This window comes from Vidua macroura, chromosome 1 (genome assembly GCF_024509145.1).
Source record: "Vidua macroura isolate BioBank_ID:100142 chromosome 1, ASM2450914v1, whole genome shotgun sequence".
NCBI lineage: Eukaryota > Metazoa > Chordata > Aves > Passeriformes > Viduidae > Vidua > Vidua macroura.
The window spans coordinates 29,430,131-29,445,051 of record NC_071571.1 but is presented as its reverse complement, the minus strand read 5'-3'; the positions used below and the strand labels follow the sequence as shown (position 1 = coordinate 29,445,051).

General features: G+C 40.3%; 1 protein-coding gene across 3 annotated transcripts in view; it reads right to left on the bottom strand.

Moving 5' to 3' along the window:
- The window catches only part of BZW2 (basic leucine zipper and W2 domains 2), a 56,521-nt gene that overhangs the window by 41,414 nt on the left and 186 nt on the right, over positions 1-14,921 (bottom strand). Inside the window, exon 1 of one of the 3 annotated variants that reach the window (XM_053998432.1) lies at positions 14,568-14,674. The exons of 1 other annotated variant lie outside the window; for it this stretch is intronic. The gene's annotated coding sequence lies outside the window, so the exon portion shown is untranslated. Of the gene's footprint in view, positions 1-14,235; positions 14,327-14,567; positions 14,675-14,921 lie in introns of those variants that run through there. One more of the 3 variants, XM_053998440.1, reaches the window with a different exon arrangement.

The following is a 14,921-nucleotide window of genomic DNA, read 5'->3' as shown; positions in this document are numbered from 1 at the left end:
GAATCTGCAGGGTAAATACAATCAACATGGGGTTTTAATGTTTACATGAAATACGAATATTGCTGAACCACATGCCCTGTCTTTCCCTAAAGAGCCTTCCAGAAGCTCTCAAGGCACTTAAATATTTTAAAAATGTTTATTTTTTAATCACAGAACAGTACTGGTCACAGTAAAAAGTGTATATATTTCAATAAAAATATTTGTCCCTTATTAGCATGCTTAGTGGGAGAGAGAAAACAAGAAGATGAAACAGAAGGAATCAAGGAATCGATTTAATTCTGCGGCAATTAGAAACTAATACCTGAAGAGAATGAAACTTACCACACATTAAATAATAAATAAAAACCTGTGCTCATGCAAGATTCTCCAAAAATGAACCAGGTATGCAGCTTGTGAAGAGTTATCCTGGAGAAGGAAGGGGAAGACCTTATTGCTCTTTGTAGCCATCTGAAAGGAGGCCAGAGCCAGGGGGAGATGGTCTCTTTCAAGTAATGAGCAGCAAGACAAGACGAGATGGCCTCATGTTATATCAGGAGAGGTTTAAATTGGGTAGTAGGAAAATTTTCTTCACTGAAAGCATTGTGAAACACTGGAATAGGCTGCCCAGGGAAGTGGTAGAGTCACTGTCACCGGAATTATTTAAAATATATGTAGATGGACTTGGTAGACATGCAGATGGCACTTAAGAACATGATAAACCGAGAAAAAATGAGAAGATGGACTCACTGAAGTCTGCACCATACATCACAACACCTAACAGCTAAACTGCGATGCACAGGAAGATATTTCTTGAAAAACAGTCAGAAAAACCCTAGTTCCTACTGCCACCAATAAATGTACAACTACACACTGCATTAGAGATGCACCTCACTGCACTCATTTCAGGGCAGCAGGTATTTCTTAGGTCACTAACCAGGAATTTCTACAGAAGTGGCTCAGATGAGTAACACTACTGAAGCACTTTCAAATGCAGTTCACAGTGTCAACAGAACTGTAAACTGAGCACTGAGACAATGGACTTCTCTGGTGTGTCATCAGGAATCATATAAAAAATGCATGAGTCATGGCACAGACAGTGAAAGAAAAGAAAAAAAAAAGAGTAAAAAATTCCTAATAATTGGCAGGTACAAATACAAGTTACGAAAATTAAATCACACACTCAGGTTGACACACAAAAAATGTTGTCCTTCAGTAACAAGATTTCTTCCAGCAACTAAAGAGGAGGAATTAGATGTAATTCTTTAAGAATAAGGTATTAGCAGGAGCTTTTCTCACTGTTGAGAGCTCTCTTAGGTGCTATACTCTTAACTGGAATAGGCTGCAATAATAGAGATGGTGCATTGCTATAGATCAATTCATAGCCAATTAGCATTCATTTGAAGGTAAAATGTCAACTCCAAGCTTGCATACCTTGCCAATAGGAAAACCTCTTAGAAAAAGAAGGGGATAAACAGCATCAGGCAGAGATCAGGGTCAGGTGAACTGAGAAAAAAGTGGAAGAAAGACAGAACTCTTCCAAAGCTAACCAAGTCTTTTCCTCACACAAGACACCACTTTCAATGGACTGTGTAAATGCTAAAACAGGGTTCTCGAATTTGGAGACATTAGATATCCTGATCATCCTGAAAAATACAACTGTCTTAGCAATTGCCATAACAATGATTTTGTTATAGGAAAAATGGTGTAGCTGAAACTCTGCAAAAGCATGACTGTAAAGGTACTGCAGCAATTTAGTTCAATCCTTCATTAATGTTTGGGGGACAACTACAGTAGGCACTGTTCACAGTACATTTGCAAGAAAACATTCATGGAGTTTCTTTATAGTAACCAGCTCTATAATAAACCAATAAATACAGGTATTGGGAAGAAAACATGTTAAAAAAAGTACCAGAGAGGCTTCATTCCCAGAAACAAAGCTTGTTAAGTCACAAGAAAACACAATAACAGTTCTGTAATGAAGGCAGGAAGATCAGCTTCTCATATAGAGAACCACTCCTCTCTTCAAGCCCATCGTGCTTCTGGTTTTTTTAATGTATCATTCCACTGGAAGTTTTTATAATGTTGACCCTACTCATGCAATTTCAGTATCAACAATAAAATCAGAAGATGTGCCTCTTCCATTCTTCTTGCTACCTCAAAGCTCTGAGAAGCAGCAAAAGCACTGGATATCACTAGTGCCTCCAGGATACAGCACTGCAGCACTTGAAAACTGATAAACTAAGGGGATAAGGATAAAAATAAATACAATCTGTGCATTCTCCAGAAAGCAATGCCCCCCAGATGCTAGCAGTTCATTATTTCATGAACTAAATACAGTAATGGGAGGAGGGATGTATTAATAGCCAGCACCTCCTACACACCTGCAATTGGTGAAGGCCTTGATTTTAACAGAACAGCTGCTTTAAGCATTAAAGCAAGTTTCAATTCAGAACTCCCTAATTATTTCTTCAAAGCATGTGCAAGGAATTCACCAAGATAATGCATGTTTTTTTTTACCTGAGGGAAAGTGAATCAGCTGCCAGATATCTGAATTCTGATCTTTCTGGCACAAAGGGCCAGCAGTGAAAACATACAACATTTTTCACCATATCGAGTATTCCAAACATACCAGCTAACACTGATTATGCTGTTAGCAGTATTCACTTGGACAAAAAATGGAGTCTGTGTCACTCTGCATCCCAAAAAGCAGTCCCATATTCCCTGAGGCTGCTTCTTCCTCCTCAGAGCAGGTGAACATTTTGACAGACCACATCAGTTTTGGTAAATAAATTCCTGGAGTGGGGAATAGAAGCAACCAATGCTTGGACTGCTTCAACCTGCAGTTATTTTCTAGGCAGTGGTGGGTACAACTCCTCTCAGATCAAGCGAAGATAATCCCATGGCAATAGATACTGATTCACATCCAAGTTACATGTTGGGGGAAAAAAGAAATAAAGGGGTGCCTACACAATCAACGGTTATGCTAGGTGAGTCAGAAAAACAATTATTACAGACTGAGCAGACACTTGCTATCCTAACCACTGCTCGGCAGCTCCCATACCAGCACTCTCAGCCTTACCTCAGAATAGCACTTCTTCACCTCTACATGGAAACCTGAAAGCTCTTAGATTAATTAATGGAAGAAGAGTTTATCCAGGGCTATTAAACACATGAATGATATAACCTTCTAAGCTTGAAAATTGCTGTGAGTTTGACAGGACATGAAAGAGAAGTGTAGCACTCCCTTCTGTCTACACTGGTTTTGGGTTTTGTGTGGTTTTTTTGTTTTGTTTTTTTGTTTTTCTTTTCTCACCTACCAACACTACAGGCCACTTCCAGAGATGAGACTATACACCCAAGGCAAATTTCTCCCAGAAATTTGGTATGAGCTTTGGTACGAGAAGGCTGTCTCTTAAATTCACAAACACACAAGACATTACTCAAATTACTCACCCATGACAGCATACTCCACCCAAGAGTATTAGGACACCAGCACTGAGAGCTGGGTGGCACCTGAGTAAGGTCAGGTTAGGAGGAGAAGTTAACAGAAATCCCATGAGGACTATCCTGGGTCAGCTTCTTGTATCACTAATTTTGCAGAAGGACTTTAGTTGCTTTTTGTAAGATAATGGAAAACATTCAAACCAGTTTTCTTCAGAGAGCAAAAATCTTTGAGACATAATTGTGATTCAAGCCACATATTTCCTTCCAAAAACTGGGGTGCCCAGAGAGAATATTGTCAAGACTGGTAATGGGAATCACATTGGTATTGTGATTGAATTGTGTGATTGCAACTGCTTTACTTTATTATGTGTCATTTACATTTGTATGACATTCTCAGTATAATTTGTGTTACTTTACTAAATCAGAAACCCCACATAATCGCAGCTATCTTCAGGTGGGGAAATTAGATATTAAACATCATACTCTCCATATGTGGAATATCTAAAAGATGCTGATCATAGAGTATTGGACTCCAACACTATTCACATATCAGAAATGGGAGATCAGTTTTGGTTTGATAACCCAAAGCTCAAATACCAAGCAATCATGTATGGCAAAGTTTCCCATATTTTAGAATATCATACACAGACACAGTCCTGAAAATTCTCAAAGCACTGCATCTTCTCTCAATTTTCACAGTTTAATTTTGCTTAGATTAAGAAAAATCTTCTTCCATCCTGTATCTAAACATAACTGACATTAAACTCAAGACTTATCTGGAAATATAAAAGCATAAAACCTAGAATATGTCTTTGATGGTAATCTATATTCAGGAGACTTTGAAATACATCAAAATGAACTCAAAGAACTCACAGTCTATCTATAAACACAGCACTGCAAGCAATGGCTATTATGAATGCTTCTTAAGTTTTGCTTTTCAAAAAGTGGTAATTATATGCAATTTTGATCATAATTGCAATCAGATGAAAACTTGGTTCTCAAAAACACATTTATATATACAGGTGGCCAAAATCTCAGAACTAAGAAACATTGCCACAAAAGGAAGTCAAATAAAGCAACAAAATAAATCATTAAAGGTAGAAAAAAAATAGAGCAACTAGCCTGTTGTGTTACTAATTTGTATCTGTTTTCCAGTATTAGCGTCATCTCCTAAGAGCTTAATCACATTACAAGAAGTTAGTAGAAGTTACTGAGACATCTGTTTCACCCAGATGTAGATCAGAGCAGGTATATACTATTTTACCCCACTCCACCACAGAGGCAGCAGGCAGTGCTGAATACACTGCAGTGCTTTGTGCCCACACACTGGTAATGGAAGCACAGAGAGCTGTCAGTCAGCTCAGTTCAATGCCAAACCCAGCAATTTAATTGCTGCTGGTTGTGAGGACCAGTCCCTGTTTCACTGTCGATCATTCTAGAAGGCAATCAGATCAGCCAAAAGCCCTATCAACTTTTCTTGACTAAACAGCCAACTGTCAGAACCCAAATATGGGCTGCACTTGACTTGCCTTAAAAAATGAATTATGACACCTAGTCTGACCCAGCAATTCTTGCCTATTTTCACCATAAGGAGAAACAAACATTTCCAGAAAATACCTTATCTAAAATATTCTGCTTGCCCATCTTAGAGTGAGATGGGTGAACAGCTTCACAGCTTCAGATTTAAGGCACTTTTTAGGTATCTGAATCAGATCAAACTTCACACCTGCAGATTGGCCATCTGTGTGAAAGTCTATAGCTCAGTGATACCTACAAACATCCTAGGCAGAGTTAGGAATTTAGTTACCCACCCAAAATTAACAATAAGGCAATTACTATTTGTATACTATTCAGTTCTTTAGTTAATTCAGTAGACCTGCTTGTTTATCTTTCTGAAATAATTCACAGAACTTTCATTGTTGGCTGAGCTTCAAAATCCAGCGTACCACAAATAAGTTGAAAGCATAGCCTCAGTATCAGACCACAGCCATCCACCCACTCCCAACCCAGTTTCTGAAGCCAAGCATTACTGCAGGTGTTATGGATTTCTAACTAGAATATGTTTAGTATCATTTTTAAAGGGCATAAAGTATCTCTATGCCAGACAGCCTTACTTCCTTCAGAAAAAGCATGCATCCACTTTGTGGTTGTTTGGCCCATGTCAACGTCAGCTTGGCACAATGATATTTGACACTATTAATAGGGAAATCTATTTTCTTGTTTACATTACTGTTCATGCACTGGAAAGACCAATATCAGCAACCTACTTCTGCAGATAACCTAATAAGGGCTCTATGGAATGTGTTTCTGTAGGTGCATGCATACACACATTTGTACAAGAAAGCAAAAATACCAGTAAAAGCTACATTAGATTTCTACAACTCACTTCCTATGAAGATGCAAACTATGAATAATTTAGAAGGTTTACTAATGAGACAGCTAGAGGTTTGTTTTTTTTTTTGCTGCACTGAGAAACCACAATGAAAGGCTTGGCTGGCCCCTCTGAGGGTTCAGAAAGACACGGCAGTTAACCTAGCTGAATCCTAGAATGCAGGGCTGTTCAGTCATTGGATACAGTCTCCAAGTCAGAGAACTGACTGCTGCTGAAGGCCACGCAAACCGACACATTTGTATCCCACCTCAAAAGTTGCTCTGCATAGTTTGATACATTCTGTAGAGCTGAAGAACTAGTAAAGTTAGCCTATGTTCTTTGCTAAGGGAGGATAAAAATGCAAAGGTAGAAGTGACAACCTAAATTAAGTTTTTTTCAATTCTAAAAGAGAGCAGATATTCAACATGACTCGCAATTGGAGGCTTTGCAGTAACTGGTATTTTTTTGCTATTCTTGACAATGCTTCAAAAATAAAGTTGATACTTCAGATAAAAATATGTCTATATGGACCTTTACTAATCAAGTGTTAGGAACATGAATTAAGGTACTTTACTCAGTAATTTAGTAGCCTATTTTTCACCATAAATTAAGTAATTTATCTTGGGATTACAAAAAAAAAAAAAGTAACAAGTATGTTGAAAACAATAAATGGGGAACACAGCCTACAGTTCTTGTCCCTATCACCAAGATTTTGCTCTCCCTTAGCTTCCAAAGACTTTGTTTCCTCATAACACCGCTTTTGCAGTGCCGATATCTACTAAAAAGGTTAACAATTATTTAAACTGACAGGACAAAGGAAAATGGGGAAAGAATGAGGCCTTCCTCTACCTCAACAAAATACACCTTAGGGAGGGCACTAAGATACTAAACTAATCCTAGCATCCAGCAGGCTACCCATGCTTTGGCTTGACACATTTGGTTTCAGTGAGCTTGACACATTTGGTTTCAGTGAGCTGGGAACCACTGCTCACAGATAAAAGTTCAAGAATGGCACAATCTCCTCTCAGGAGAGACCTGAGAGTCTGATGCCCTGACAATTTAGCAGCGTGAATCACCAACCAACCAGTCCACTGTCATCATGAAGAATCTCACAGGCACAACAGCAATGCAAACTGACATACTGATGGCAGAGTACATTGGGGAAAAGGCACTTCCCAGCATACACCAACAAACAATTTAACAGGAATAAACTGACAAAGTAAAGCCCTTCCCTTGTCTCTTCTAGAGAATTATGTACATCCTTTCCTTTCCTTCTTCTAATTCAAGAAGCCTTTTAACAAGGCCCCACAAAACAAGACAGCCAAAGTCAACACCTGGCAAAAGACCTCATGCATGTGCTTGAACATGGAAGTAGATGTTTCCTCATGCTGGGAAGGCAGCTGAGACCGATGAGAGGATGATAAATTTGAAGGGTAGAGCCAAGGATTCACATGGCCCAGGGGTCACACTGACTGGGGCCTCTTTTCATACAAAATGTAGAGAAAGAAATCCACAAACATCTTGGCAGAATATGGTATTCAACAGCGCAACACTGGGTTTCCATAGCACTGGCTGATGATTTTGAGATCCTCAGGTCACAGTCACAAGAAATCACACATTAAGAAAATAGCCAAAGCAGACCTAAGACAAAAAAGACTTAACACAGGCTTCAGAATGGTGCAGAGACATAGAAAAAAACAGCAACCCGACTCAAACCAAACTCACATCAATATTGGTGCATACAAAGAAGGTTGTAAATTGAAAAGAAACTCACCAGCCCCTCTTCTAAAGGGCTGACATCTCCTCAAGCATTTAAAAGTAGTAACATACTTTGTTTTTCTAACTGTCTGTTGCTCAAGGCAGGAAATGGTAGTGAAAATAAATGACAAGCCCAGTATCTAATGCTCAGTAGTATTTTCCCAAGATTTCACCTGTGTCTTATCAGAAGAAAATTACTAATGTATAACTTGAATGCACTGTATCTATCTTCCCTCTTAAAAACATTTCTAGAGAACTAGAGGATTTTATTTATGGAAACAAAACCTAAAATGAAAGGATCACTTTAGCTTGCAAATTACAAACCGCTGAACTGCTTAGACTTCTTTTCTGCATGAAAACACATCTAAGGAAAACACATGAGACAGTAGTTATTACAAGTAAGTACAACCCCAAAGTCATATTTAATTGTTCTGCCTGCAGTAGCTGAAGGAATTGTAGAAGGGTGTAAGTCATTGAGATTCAAGATATCACAGAAGATGTTTCCTTCCAATGTCCCTGGCCATTCTCTGTCCCAGACTGTGTCTAGCATTTCCTAGGCCTGATCTGTCTCAGTCCTAATTCTCACTAGAAGTAATCCATTGTCTTACAGGCTGAATAAAAGCAGTAATCTTTGTCTGCCACTTTGAGCCTGCAAAAACTGTAAGTGATCTCTAAGCAAAACTTCTCCATCCAGCCTAAGAATAGCTCAGATTTTGCAGAGCAAATCCTTATACAGAATGACAAAACATACATATGTATGAAGGACTCAGTGAATTTTAAAATTCATTCTATAATTTCTGCAGTAGGAAAAAACCTCATTTCTAATTTCAAAAACTCTTAAACACATAGCAACTAAAAGCTCTCACAGAAAAAGTATTAATTACTACTGATTTACTCCTGGAAGTATTCTCCTGACTTGCTGTAATTTAAAAAACAAAACAGTGATTATTTGTTTTATATGGCACATGTGAGGAATATGTTTTTCTTTATTAAAACCAGCTTAGCCAACAAAAATGTATCTAAAGATGGAGTAAGAACAGTCCTGCAATCTGATCTACATAAACTGCCACACTTGGACTTAACCATCCCTATCACAAACAGCGATCCAAGTTGGAAGTTTTACCAGCAAATTGTTAGAAAAATATGAGCTTCCTGTATTGTGCTTGGACTATACAACCACACTTCACAGAAGACCAAAGCTGTTAAACCCTGAAACTCAAGTGTTTCATTCTGCTCTCAGCTGTACAGCATGTAAGAATGGTAAAGAGCACTTCAGTGCAGTAAAATGGCCACCACATCACTGCATGTGGGTACTGGACTCTGCTTGGCTTTTTATTTTGACTTTTGCAGTCTCTTACAAGATCTACAGCTACATTTAAGAACTATGGTACAGGAAGTTCAAAAGGGTTTTCAGGCATGGCAGAGGATTATTGCACTCCACAGACTTTTCCCTAGGGAGAAAAAATAAATTTCCATTTGTCAATTTTCCTCTCACACACCAGCATTACCTCTGAGTGATCCCTGTGTATTTTATTTATCCTTCAACAGACAGTTACTACTTTAATATGTAAGTACTGTTGCAGTTGAGGAGAGGAGTAATTTTTAATCAACACTGGATCTCACAGAAAAATAAACCATTTCAGAAATCAAATCTACAGTTTAATGGACAACCATGGCAGTTCACAGGTGATTTACTGCTCATAAAATATAAAAATGGCATTACTTTACCCGTAAGCTTAGGGAGAGAGTCAGATGTGGGTGACAGCATATTGCCTTATGAGGAACACAGATGTAGGAAATCTTGAATTTGCACAGGAGGAATGAGGACAGAAAATGAGGAATAAAAGATGATGCCTCTTAAAGTAATCTGAATTTAAGAGCACACATCCATTCAATGCATGATCTAATTCTTCTGTCCTAAACAATAACCTTAAGCCCACAAAGAGGTACATATATCTGCACATGACTGTAAGCAGAGTTTAAATAATCCTGTCTGCAGGTTAAAAAATTACTCACTAATTAGACCTAATTAAATGTTTAACCCAAGTGCCTCCACCATTCTTCACCAAAGAAAGGTTTGATTGTCACTGACTAAATGCTGCTAACACTGTTTTTCCCAATATTGCACTCATGAATTCCTAAAACCAGTACAAATTCTGTATGTGCTGTAATTTTTCAATCTCCTCCTAACACAGATGTATGTCCCTTGCACCTCTATGTAATTTTATTTGCTTTGTATCTCTGAAATTTTGAATTTATTTTAGGAACAGACGTCTGAAAAGCAATTGAGAACCAACTCTTACAGAAGTTGTACTAATGCTTTGCTGGGTTATTGCTACCACCTGCAAAGCTTAAGAGGGAAAGAACTTTGTCTTCCAAGGTGCTCAGGCATACTCTGACACATACTGCTTTGCTGTCACTAAACACATCTCAGTTTTTAACAGCAAAAAGCTGCTTGCATGCCATCTCTTCCAAAAAATGCAAGTACCTAACTACATGGAATTCATAGGCATGAAACAATTTGTTTAAAGCTTAGATTGCTTTTAATTCAATAAAACCACAGTGACTTTGAGCTACATGTGAAAAGCACAAAGCATGTATTGTCTGAGCAAGCCGCTCATACTAGAACTACCTGGAACATTCATCTAAGGCACTTGGATTGCCCATGATCATCATCACAATACCTGAGCACTTCGAAATTTCTTCTTTGCTCTGTTAATCCTCACTCCCTGTGGGAAGATTCTGGTTGCCCTGGCATGATTAGCAGTTAAAGACACAAAAAATAAAAGCATATGCTCAAAAATGCACTTCACAATACATACAAATAAACTTGTGAACAGTTTCCTTTCAAAAAAATTCTACAGGTGACTGCTATTCTGGATATATTTTAGGTGCAAAACCACCAAAGCTGGCTCTGCTCAATCAGGTCAAGTCTTGGAGCAAACCAACACCTAAATTAAATCAGACTACTAAGCCTACACAGGAGTTCCTTACTATTATACAGATGTTCAAGCCCCAAGCTGGTATTTTCACAGTGCTCTGACCCGTATTTCCTGCCAGAGAACACTGCTCGCTTCAACCGTGCTCATCCTATAGTCTGCATCAGACAATCTTTTGGAAAATACTTTGGTGTCCTTCTGTCCCATATATGTAAGAATCCTTCAAGTCAGGATTCAAGAGAAGATGAAAAGAAACATAAACCTCATCTAGCCAGACTTTGGATACAGCTAGAGTCAATCCTGGGATTTGCTTCTAAATTTCAAAGTGTAGAGAAAGCATAACTTTATGCAAGGTCTCACAAGGAACTGGTAGCAGGTGGAGATCTCTAGTGAGGTCTGAAACTAGCATTTTAGCTACAGGAATACCTTGTGCGTAGCTACTGCGGATACACCAGTTGCATTCAAAAACACGTATCAGCGCTCGCCAGTTTCAGTTATTTTTCTGTGGTTTTATAATCTACCCCACCCCCTGGTATAAAACAGGCCTTAGCAACGTTGACAGATCATAACAAAGACCAAGTGGCTGCCCTAAGACCCAGAAACAGATGAAAGTTGAAAAAACTTCCCTTACAATAAAATAAAAACATTTAAAGAAGTCTAAGAGTTATACAATGCCAATCAACTGGGCTGGGGGGGCACGGAAGTAACTTATCCACAGATTACTATTTGTGAGATCTGAGAGGAAAAAACAGAGGATGTTTCTAGCAATAAAAACCCCTTGAACTTGCATGAACTTGAATTGATCTAAATGAATAATCCTATTAGATCCTCTTAACTTTGGCCAGGATATAATTATAAGGATTGGAGACAGCAGGACCAAAACCCAGTGGGGGTCTGTCTGCAAGGCTCAACACCACTTGCAGGAGATTTCCTATTGCCCAGGGCATGCAGGAAGACAGAGCTAGTTTACAAAAACACACTTGGCAACAATACGTAATGGATTGTGCATACACCTAAGACTTCAGCTCAGCAAAAAGACAATGGCAGGGGACACCACAGGTCTGTCAATGCCTGATGGCATGCCAAGGCTGAACAGGAAGCAGCTCCTCATCGGCTCCCAGAACAGGAACTGGGGGCTGGGGATTGAACAAAACCATGAAGCAGCAGGCTCTAAAACAGGAAAGAAGCAGTCCTCTTTCAAGCAGTCATGAGTTATAATCATGGGATGCTGGAAACACACAATTTACCTAAATTTAAAAGGCATACCAGCCTGCTTTAGGCTGTCAAATATAAAGGTAAACAAAGACACCACTTCTTGCTAAGTAAATCCCTAGATGAACCAGTGAGATGGGAGCTAGGAAATAAGTCATAGAACTATGTGTACTTGTTTGACCTATTATTTTATCTTCCCCTAGACAAAATGGAGTGGGTCAGACAGGTTTCTGGCCCTACCAGGCCCAGGCACTGAAAGCAACTATGGGGATCTTTGACCTCTGCAGAGTACACGCCCAGAATTCAGGCAACTCTCCAAGACAAAAATGAAGGCAGGTCATTTGAGAGAAAACAGTGAAACCAGTTCAGCATTTCCTTTCCCTCTCTTCCATGTCCAAAGACTGAGAGTTTCATGGTGCACTTTCCAAGGCATAGGGCAGTCTCTTCTCCCCAAACTGACTCAAGAAAAAGGTTATTACTCTGTACATTCTCCCAAAATGAATGTTACTTGATTAAAGAAATCCTTGTTATCTTCTTGCATGAATCTTACCCCTGACTTGCACATGGGCATTTAGGATCACCTACACATTGGTTAATAATAGCTATCACAAATCCCCATGAGCACACCTCCATGCAGTAAAACCAGCAAACCACTGTGGAAAAATGCCACCACTAGTTCCTGCTTCACAAATCACAAGTACCAGATGTATCACCTGATGAGGAAATAGGGAAATTTTAATATGTAAACATACAATTTAAAATCTAGAAAATATTCTGAATCACAGTGAGGTTAACATTTCCTTCACCCTCTGTAACAGTCAAAATATAAACTATTAATTACCAAGCAGAAATGCACACATCATAAATATGTGAAAAAAACAGATATGGCAGATAAAAGCAAATGCATTAAAGGGAAAGACACAAATGCACAGAACCTACATTTTCATGTCCAGTTCCCTGCTGAGACACTGACTCCCTACACTGCCTTGAAAAAAAAAAATCACTTGTTGCCTCCATGCTTCAAATTATAGTCATAAAATGGAGGCAATGCCACTTCCTCACACTCTCACAAGGATAATCTGAAGATTGTGAAGTATCTGCATATTACAGGATTGAAGGTCACACAGAAGCCAGGTAAGAGTGAGAAACATGTTTTAACTAGCACTGAAAGTATTTTATTACCCTTGCAGATGGAACACTCCTGTAGCCTTAGTCACCAAGTGAGATCCAGTAAGGCTGCCAAGGAAAAACTGTCTGTTCGCTCTGAGCAAGGGCAGGATGGCAATAATGACATTCTCATATTAAATAAAAGAAATGTCATATGCATACTTTTCTGTGCTGAATACATGACAGTTTTGGGGATTTTTTTAAAATGCAAAAGGAAGTTTGAAGGCTATTATTTAATAGTGCCACAGAGATTATTGAGGCACTATAATATCACAAAATTTGTTCACAGCAGGTAAAATTCACACCCTGCAGTGAACCAACAAAAGACCACTTAAATCCTAATTTCAGCCTTCGTGGTTGAGCCAGTGACATACTTCTGTTAGGACTACATGGGGATCATTTTCTGCATCAGAATATTAAAAGCACTTGTGCTTCAACAGCATTACCTTCATGACATTTTTGGTTTCCCACAAAAAAGGTCAAGGGAATCTCTTAAAATCTGAAGACCAAACCAATCTCTTTTATTTACACTTGTTGATGCACGTAAAACTAGATGGTGGCACATCCTTTTATTTCCATGACTTTTAAAATCATGTAAATGTATGCAAATTGGCTGTTTAGTTAAAACAAAATTGTATCACATTTTGGTTTTTTTACCAAATAGTTACGAAGATAGACTATATTCAGAGAGCATGCTCTTCTAGGAGAGAGACTTCACCACTTCTGAAAGTCAGTCAACAAGTCATCAACAGGTATCAAAATAGAGAACAAAATTAGTATTAGAAAGAGAAATGCCAAAATATATTGAAATATTGAAATATTGAAATATGAGGTGACCTGCAAGTACTAAAGAACGCAAAAATTCGGCTTACTGATAAAGCCATGCCTTCAAAAATTAGTTACAGGAAAAAAAATGGGTTCCTTAAAAGGAAGGATACAAAAAATATACATTTAAGAGTAGAGCAAAAGAGGGTAAAAGTCAGCATCAAGTACCAGGGTCCTGCTCTTTTCTCTGGTATAAACACAGGCAAAAATCAAATATTAAACCTCAGTCGCTGTCCCTTGGAGGGAATCGACAGGATCGTCCCTGTGCCTACCGAGCTTCCGCTGGAATACTGGAAAGTTGGATCTGTAACAAAGATTATTTTTCCACCAACAGTTTAATTTTAGAAAGGCGCCAACAAAAGGCACCGCTCTGAACACCCTGAGCGCGTTCCTTCCCCTCCCGATCCATCAGCGCCCGCTTCCTCCCGGAGACACGATGCCGTGGCACGACCACGGCTCCATTCGGCCGCTTTAGCCGAACAAAACGCTCTTCCTGCCTGGAGAAAATAAAACAACAAAAAGCCCAACTACCCAACCAACCGATGCCATAAAAAGGCAGGAAAGCGGGAGCATGGAAGGAAGGGCCGGCGTGCCAAGAGCCCGCACTGCCGCCCTCCCGCAGCTGACCCGGCGCCGCCGGTGCTCCACAAACCCACGAACGGCGGCATTTCCGAACCCCGGGCTCCAGCACCCACACCGGGGCTGTGACGCCGCCGCCCGCCCTGCCCCGCCATGGCCGCCGCGCCCGCCCGCCCGCCCGCCTGGCCGGAGCTGCCCCACAGCAGCCGCCGTCGCCTGGGCAGCGCGGCCGCGGGGCTCCGGCGGAGCTCCGGCACGGCTCCCGCCTGGGGCTCTCCCCATCCCGGCCGCACCTGTCGGGTGGTTGCGCGGTCCGGGGAGGGGAGGGCGAGCGAGCGCGACGGCAGCGGCGACGGCGGGAGACAATGGAGGAGTGAAGGACGGACACATTGACACACGGGCGCCGCCGCCCGCCCGCACCACTTCCGGCACCTCCCCGGGGGGGAGAAGCGAAGGAACCCCGGCGAAGCCAAAAAGGGGAGACAAAAGAAAAGCGTAACGCATTTCTCAAGTTGAAAACAAGGAACAAGAGCCGACAGGCTTCTTCTCTCCGGCAGCACCCGGTGGGAAGCTGGCGGAGGGCGAGAGGCTAGCACGCAGTGACCCCCATCCCTGGGCAGGAGTGGTTCGCCCCGCAGTCGGCCCCG